Source organism: Triticum dicoccoides, chromosome 5A, assembly GCF_002162155.2.
Source record: "Triticum dicoccoides isolate Atlit2015 ecotype Zavitan chromosome 5A, WEW_v2.0, whole genome shotgun sequence".
NCBI lineage: Eukaryota > Viridiplantae > Streptophyta > Magnoliopsida > Poales > Poaceae > Triticum > Triticum dicoccoides.
Genome location: NC_041388.1, coordinates 425,415,092 through 425,424,593, shown reverse-complemented (window position 1 = coordinate 425,424,593; position 9,502 = coordinate 425,415,092).

Below are 9,502 nucleotides of genomic sequence, written 5' to 3'. Positions count from 1 at the left end.
CGGAGTCGAAGTCGACCATGTCGGTTAAGTCGTCGATAGTGGCTACAAAGTGGGTGGTGGGTGGGCTTTGAATTTCTTCATCGTCTGTATCCCAATCTTGCTGACCGTAGTCCGGCCAGGGCTCTCCTGATAAAGAGAGAGACTTTAGTGATTTCATAATATCGCCGAAGGGTGAGTGCTGAAAGATGTCTGCGGCAGTAAACTCCATGATCGGCGCCCAATCGGATTCGATTGGTAGGGGCGCGAATGGTTCGGAGTCTGGAGAGGAGTCCAGCTCCTTGGAGTCACGTGTCTCGCGGAGTGCGGGGATGGTGTTCGGCTCGATCGCCGTTGGGATCGTAGCCCCCGAGGCGGCGTCCAACCACCCATCCTCGATCGGCGCAATTGGCTCCGAATTAAGGGGCGAAGCCGATGCGGGTGCGGCCTCCAGGGCACTGTTCGGCGGCAGAGCTAGATCATGCTCGTCGTGACAGTGCGGCGCGCTCGGCAGTGGCTCGAATCTGTCGAAGATCAAGTTCCCGCGGATGTCAGCCGTGTAGTTTAAACTTCCAAATCTGACCTGACGGCCAGGGGCATAGCTTTCGATCTGCTCCAGATGGCCAAGTGAATTGGCCCGCAGTGCGAAGCCGCTGAAGACGAAGATCTGTCCGGGGAAGAAGGTCTCACCCTGGAATGCATCGCTATTGATGATCGCAGGAGCCATCAAGCCTGACGGTGACGACACAGAGGAACTCTCAATGAAAGCACCAATGTCGGTGTCAAAACCGGCGGATCTCGGGTAGGGGGTCCCGAACTGTGCGTCTAGGCTGGATGGTAACAGGAGGGAAGGGACACGAAGTTTTACCCAGCTTCGGGCCCTCTCGATGGAGGTAAAACCCTACGTCCTGCTTGATTAATATTGATGATATGGGTAGTACAAGAGTAGATCTACCTTGAGATTAGAGAGGCTAAACCCTTGAAGCTAGCCTATGGTATGATTGTTGTTGTGAACGTTGTCCTACGGACTAAAACCCTCCGGTTTATATAGACACCGAAGAGGGTTAGGGTTACACAAAGTCGGTTACAATGGTAGGAGATCTACATATCCGTATCGCCAAGCTTGCCTTCCACGCCAAGGAAAGTCCCTTCCGGACACAGGACGAAGTCTTCAATCTTGTATCTTTATAGTCCAGGAGTCCGGCTGAAGGTATAGTCCGGCCATCCGGGCACCCCCTAATCCATGACTCCCTCACTACCGCTTAGTGATAAAGTAAAGCAATTACATGGCGATTACATTTCATACAATAAAGAGACAACTATATGGCTCCTGCCAGTTGCCGATAAGTGTGTTACAAAACATGATCATCTCATACAATAAAATTTAGCATCATGTCTTGACCATATCACATCACAACATTGAAGGAAATATGCCCTAGAGGCAATAATAAATTTATTATTTATTTCCTTATTTCATGATAAATTTTTATTATTCATGCTAGAATTGTATTAACCGGAAACATAATACATGTGTGAAACATAGACAAACATAGTGTCACTAGTATGCCTCTACTTGACTAGCTCGTTAATCAAAGATGGTTAATTTTCCTAACCATAGACATGAGTTGTCATTTGATTAACGGTATCACATCATTAGGAGAATGATGTGATTGACCTGACCCATTCCGTTAGCTTAGCACTTGATCATTTAGTATGTTGCTATTGCTTTCTTCATGACTTATACATGTTCCTATGACTATGAGATTATGCAACTCTCGTTTACCGGAGGAACACTTTGTGTGCTACCAAACATAAAAACGTAATTGGGTGATTGTAAAGGTGCTCTACAGGTGTCTCTGAAGGTACTTGTTGAGTTGGCATATTTCGAGATTAGGATTTGTCACTCTGATCGTCGGAGAGGTACCTCTGGGCCCACTCGGTAATATACACCACTATAAGCCTTGCAAGCATTGTAACTAATGAGTTAGTTGTGGGATGATGTATGACAGAACGAGTAAAGAGACTTGCCGGTAACGAGATTGAACTAGGTATTCAGATACCGACGATCGAATCTCGGGCAAGTAACATACCGATGACAAAGGGAACAACGTATGTTGTTATGCGGTTTGACCGATAAAGATCTTCATAGAATATGTGGGAGCCAATATGAGCATCCAGGTTCCGCTATTGGTTATTTACCGGAGACGTGTCTCAGTCATGTCTACATAGTTGTCGAACCCGTAGGGTCCGCACGCTTAAAGTTCGGTGACGATCGATATTATGAGTTTTTGTGTTTTGATGTACCAAAGGTAGTTCGGAGTCCCGTATATGATCATGGATATGACGAGGAGTCTCGAAATGGTCGATACGTAAAGATCGATATATTGGACGACTATGTTCGGACGACGGAAAGGTTCCGGAAGGTTTCGAACATATACCGAGTACCAGGGGGTTACCGGAACCCCCCGGGGAGCTTAATGGGCCTACATGGGCCTTAGTGGAAATATAGGGCAGCAAGGGGAGTGTGGGGCACGCCCCCCAAGTCCCAAACCGAATTGGTTCAGGGCAAAGGGGGCCAGCCCCCTCTTTCCTTCTCCTTCTCTCCCTTTCCTTCCCCTCTCCTACTAGGACTAGGAAAGAGGGGGCAAACCTACTTGGAGTAGGATTGCCCCCCCTTGGGCGCGCCTCTCCCCTTGGCCGGCCCTCTCCTCCTCCCCTCCTTTATATACGGGGGTAGGGGGCACCCCAAAGACACAACAATTGATCATTGATCTCTTAGTCGTGTGCGGTGCCCCCCTCCACCATAATCCACCTCGATTATATCGTAGTGGTGCTTAGGCGAAGCCTTGCGTTGGTAGCATCATCATCACCGTCACCACGCCGTCGTGCTGACGAAATTCTCCTGCGAAGCTTTGCTAGATCGGAGCTCGCGGGACGTCATCGAGTTGAACGTGTGCAGAACTCAGAGGTGCCGTGCGTTCGGTGCCTGGATCGGTCGGATCGTGAAGACGTACGACTACATCAACCGCGTTGTGCTAACGCTTCCGCATTTGGTCTACGAGGGTACGTAGACACACTCTCCCCTCTCTTTTCTATGCATCACCATGATCCTATGTGTGTGTATGATTTTTTTTAAATTACTATGTTCCCCAACAGTAGTATCAGAGCCAGGTTTATGCGTAGATGTTATATGCACGAGTAGAACACAAGTGAGTTGTGGGCGATACAAGTCATACTGCTTACCAGCATGTCATACTTTGGTTTGGCGGTATTGTTGGATGAAGCGGCCCGGACCGACATTACGCGTACGCTTACGCGAGACTGGTCCTACCGACGTGCTTTGCACACAGGTGGCTGGCGGGTGTCAGTTTCTCCAACTTTAGTTGAACCGAGTGTGGCTACGCCCGGTCCTTGAGAAGGTTAAAACAACACTAACTTGACAAACTATCATTGTGGTTTTGATGCGTAGGTAAGAACGGTTCTTGCTCAGCCCATAGCAGCCACATAAAACTTGCAACAACAAAGTAGAGGACGTCTAACTTGTTTTTGCAGGGCTTGTTGTGATTTGATATGGCCAAGACATGATGAGATATAAATTGTTGTATGAGATGATCATGTTTTGTTAAAGTTATCGGCAACTGGCAGAAGCCTTATGGTTATCTCTTTATTGCATAAGATGCAAGCGCCAAACAATTGCTTTACTTTATCGCTATGCGATAGCAATAGTTGCAAGAGCAATAGTTGGCGAGACGACCATGTGACAACACATTGGTAGAGATCAAGATGATGGAGATCATGGTGTCATGCCGGTGACGATAGAGATCATGACGGTACTTTGGAGATAGAGATCAAAGGCGCAAGATGATCATGGCCATATCATGTCACATATTATGATTGCATGTGATGTTTATCTTTTATTCATCTTATTTTTCTTAGTTCGGCGGTAGCTTTATAAGATGATCCCTTACTAAATTTCAAGGTAAAAGTGTTCTCCCTGAGTATGCACCGTTGCCAAAGTTCGTCGTGCCGAGACACCACATGATGATCGGGTGTGATAAGCTCAACGTTCATCTACAACGAGTGTAAGACAGTTTTACACACGCAGAATACTCGGGTTAAACTTGACGAGCCTAGCATATGCAGATATGGCCTCAGAACAGTGAGATCGAAAGGTCGAGCGTGAATCGTATAGTAGATATGATCAACATATAGTGATGTTCACCATTGAAAACTACTCCATCTCACGTGATGGTTGGACATGGTTTAGTTGATTTGGATCACGTGATCACTTAGATGATTAGAGGGATGTCTATCTAAGTGGGAGTTCTTTCGTAATATGATTAATTGAACTTTAATTTATCATGAACTTAGTCCTGATAGTATTTGCATATCTATGTTGTAGATCAATAGCTTGCGATGTAGCTCCCCATTTATTTTTGATATGTTCCTAGAGAAAATAAAGTTGAAAGATGGTAATAGCAATGATGCGGATTGGATCCTTGATCTGAGGATTATCCTCAATGCTGCACAGAAGTATTGTGTCCTTGATGCACCGCTAGGCGACGGACCTATTGCAGGAGCATATGCAGACGTTATGAACGTTTGGCAAAGCTTGGTATGATGACTACTTGATAGTTTAGTGACCATGCTTTATGGCTTAGAACCGGGACTTCAAAAATGTTTTGAACGCCACGAAGCATATAAGATGTTCCAAGAGTTGAAATTAGTATTTCATAATCATGCCCGTATCGAGAGGTAGGAGACCTCTGACAGTACTTTGCCTACAAAGATGGAGGAGAATAGCTCAACCAATGATTATGTGCTAAAATTGTCTGGGTACTGCAATTGCTTGAATCAAGTGGGAGTTAATCGTCCAGATAAGATAGTGATTGACAGAGTTCTCTAGTCACTATCACCAAGTTATTAGAACTACGTGATGAACTATAATATGCAAGGGATAACAGAAACGGTTCCCAAGCTCTTCGTGATGCTGAAATCGACAAAGGTAGAAATCAAGAAAAACATCAAGTGTTGATGGTTGACAAAAACCACTAGTTTCAAGAAAAGGGTAAAAGGAAGAAAGGGGAACTTCAAGAAAAACGGCAAGCAAGTTGCTGCTCAAGTGAAGAAGCCCAAGTCTAGACCTAAGCTTGAGACTAAGTGCTTCTACTGCAAAGGGACTTGTCACTGGAAGCAGAACTTCCCCTAGATACTTGGCGGCTAAGAAGGATGGCAAAATGAACAAAAGTATATTTGATATACATGTTATTGATGTGTACTTTACTAGTGTTTATAGCAACCCCTCGGTATTTGATACTAGTTCAGTTTCTAAGAGTAGTAACTTGAAACGGGAGTTCCAGAATGAACAACGACTAGTTAAAGGGTGAAGTGACGATGTGTGTTGTAAGTGGTTCCAACAATGATATGATCATCATCACACACTCCCTATACTTTCGGGATTAGTGTTGAACCTAAATAAATGTTATTTGGTGTTTGCGTTGAGCATGAATATGATTTGATCATGTTTATTGAAATACTATTATTCATTTAAGTTAGAGAATAATTGTTGTTCTGTTTAAATGAATAAAACCTTCTATGGTTATACACCCAATGAAATTGGTTTGTTGGATCTCGATCGTAGTGCTACACATATTCATAATATTGAAGCCAAAAGATGCAAAGTTAATAATGATAGTGCAACTTATTTGAGGCACTGCCGTTCGGGTCATATTTGTGTAAAGCGCATGAAGAAACTCTATGCTGATGCGTTTTTTGAATCACTTGATTATGAATCTTGATGCTTGCGAACCATGCCTCATGGGCAAAGATGACTAAGACTCCGTTCTCCAGAACAATGGAGCGAGCAACTGACTTATTGGATATAATACATACTGATGTATGAGGTCCGATGAGTGTTGAGGCTCGCAGCGGGTATCGTTATTTTCCGACCTTCACAGATGATTTGAGCAGGTATGGGTATATCTACTTGAAGAAACATAAGTCTGAAACATTTGAAAAGTTTAAAGAATTTCAGAGTGAAGTGGAAAATCATCGTAACAAGAAAATAAAATTTCTATGATCTGATCGCAGAGGCGAATATTTGAGTTACGAGTTTGGTCTTCAATTAAAACAATGTGGAATAGTTTCACAAACTCATGCCACCTGGAACACCACAGCGTAATGGTGTGTCCAAACGTCATAATCGTACTTTATTTGATATAGTCCAATCTGTGATGTCTCTTACCGATTTACCACTATCGTTTTGGGGTTATGCATTAGATACAGCTGCATTCACATTAAAAAGGGCACCATCCAAATCCATTGAGACGACACCGTATGAACTGTGGTTTAGCAAGAAACTAAGTTGTCGTTTGTTAAAGTTTGGGGTTGCGATGCTTGTGTGAAAAAGTTTCATCTTGATAAGCTCAAACCCAATTCAGAGAAGTGCGTCTTCATAGGATACCCAAAAGTAATTGTTGGGTACACCTTCTATCACAGATCTGAAGGCAAGATTTTTGTTGCTGAGAATGGATCCTTTCTAGAGAAGGAGTTTCTCTCGAAAGAAGTGAGTGGGAGGAAAGTAGAACTTGATCAGGTAAATGTACCTGCTCCCTTATTGGAAAGTAGTTCATCATAGAAATTTGTTTCTGTGACTCCTACACCAATTAGTGAGGAAGCTAATGATGATGATCATGTAACTTCAGATCAAGTTACTACCGAACCTTGTAGCTCAACAGAGTGAGATCCGCACCAGAGTGGTACGGTAATCCTGTTCTGGAGGTCATGTTAATTTACCATGACAAACCTACAAAATATGAGGAAGCGATGATGAGCCCAGATTCTGCGAAATGGCTTGAGGCCATGAAATCTGAGACGGACGCTGACAGTAGTGTTACTATCTACAAAGCTAGACTTGTCGAAAAAGGTTTTGACAAAGTTCAAGGTGTTGACTATGATGAGATTTTCTCACTCGTAGCGATGCCTAAGTCTGTCCGAATCATGTTAGCAAATTGCCACATTTTATGAAATATGGCAAATGGATGTCAAAACTACATTCCTTAATGGATTTCTTAAAGAAGAGTTGTATATGATGAAACCAGAAGGTTTTGTCGATCCTAAAGGAGCTAACAAAATGTGCAAGCTCCAGCGATCCATCTATGGACTGGTGCATGCATCTCAGAGTTGGAATATACGCTTTGATGAGTTGATCAAAGCATATAGTTTTATACAGACTTGTGGTGAAGCTTGTATTTACAAGAAAGTGAGTGGGAGCACTACATCATTTCTAATAAATATATGTGAATGACATATTGTTGATCGGAAATAATGTAGAATTTTCTGGAAAGCATAAAGGAGTATTTGAAAGGAGTTTTTCAAATAAAGACCTCGGTGAATCTACTTACATATTAATCATCAAGATCTATAGAGTTGATCAAGACGCTTGATAAGTTTTTTTAATGAGTACATACCTTGACAAGATTTTGAAGTAGTTCAAAATGGAACAGTCAAAGAAAGAGTTCTTACCTGTGTTACAAGGTGTGAAATTGAGTAAGACTCAAATCCCGACCACAGCAGAAGATAGAAAGAGAATGAAACCTCAGCCATAGTTTCTATAAAGTATGCAATGCTGTGTACCAGATCTATTGTATACCCTACACTGAGTTTAGCAAGGGAGTACAATAGTGATCTAGGAGTAGATCACTAGACAGCGGTCAAAATTATCCTTAGTGGAATAAGGATATGTTTCTCGATTATGGAGGTGACAAAAGGTTCGTCGTAAAGGGTTACATCGATGCAAATTTTGACACTGATTCAGATGACTGTAAGTATCAATCTGGATACATTTTGAAAGTGGGAGCAATTAGCTAGAGTAGCTCCGTGCAGAACATTGTTGACATAGAAATTTGCAAAAAAACATATGGATCTGAATGTGGCAGACCCGTAGACTGAACTTCTCTCACAACCAAAACATGATCACACCTTAGTACTCTTTGGGTGTTAATCACATAGCGATGTGAACTAGATTATTGACTCTAGTAAACCCTTTGGGTGTTGGTTGAAAGGATCGATATGGTTGACTAGAGGGGGGGTGAATAGGCAACTACCAATTTTTAACTTTTCTTTACCAAATTAAACTTTGCATCAAAGTAGGTTGTCTAGATGTGCAACTAGGTGAGCAACCTATATGATGCAATAACAACAAGCATATAAGCAAGCAAGAGAAGTAACACTAAAGAGCTTGCACAAGTAAAGGTAAGAGATAACCAAGAGTGGATCCGGTGAAGACAAGGATGTGTTACCGAAGTTCCTTCCTTTTGAGGAGAAGTACGTCTCCGTTAGAGCGGTGTGGAGGCACAATGCTACCCGAGAAGCCACTAGGGCCACCGTATTGGTGCCCTTGAAGGCAGCAACCGAACCTTTACAAACAAGGTTGGGGCAATCTCCACAACTTAATCGGAGGCTCCCAACAATACCACGAAGCTTCACCACAATGGACTATGGCTCCGTGGTGACCTCAACCGTCTAGGGTGCTCAAACACCCAAGAGTAACAAGATCCGCTAGGGATGAGTGGGGGAATCGAAAATCCCTTGGTGGAAGTGTAGATCGGGGCCTTCTCCACCACTCTCGAGCAAATCAACAAGTTTGATTGGCTAGAGAGATAGATCGGGCGAAAATGGAGCTTGGAGCATTAATGGAGCTTGAGCATTAATGGAGCTTGAGGGGGAAGAGGTAAGTCAAAGGGGAAGAAGGGGACCCCTTTTATAGTGGGGACAACAATTCAACCGTTGCCCCACCAACCAGCTCCGCACAGGGCGGTAGTACCGCTAAGGGGGGGCGGTACTACCGCTGAGCCAGCGGTACTGCCGCTCCAGCTAGCGGTACTGCCGCTCAGAGAAGAGCAGCAGGGATCTGGACCTAGCGCGGTACTACCACGGTGGTAAGGGCGGTACTACCGCTCTGAAACGGTACTACCGCCTCTACTGCTGCAACTAGTGCCGCAAAACCCGACACGAGAAAAAGAGCCCTCGAGTCGAGGCGGTAGGAGCCAGACAGCCTAGCAGTAGTACAGCTGCGGGGTCACCGGCCGTACTACTGCTGCAGAGTGGTACTGCCGCTTGCGACCCTTCGGCGGTACTACCGCTCGTAGTGCGGTACTACTGCTGGGACACAGACAAGAGAGAGAGAAGATCTCTCCGTCGAGGCTAAGGACGAGGCGGTGGTGCCAGGCAGGCCGGCGGTAGTACTGCTGTGGAGTCACCGGCAGCTCCCTCTATGCCTATTTAAAGACCCCTTCGTTTTCGGATCTCCCCTCTCCCCGAAAACCCTAAAAATTCATCTCTCCGACGCCGGACATGTCCGCCTCCTAGCGGACGAAATCGCCGCCGCCTACCGCCGCCCGCCACGTGGCGCATCATCCCGCCCGCCGCCGCGCGGCCCGGGGAGCCCGAGGCCGGCCCGCCCGCGACCCCGCACGGGCCAGAGAAGCCGCCGTCACCGCCTCCTTCTTCCTCCTCCGCCCTCGCC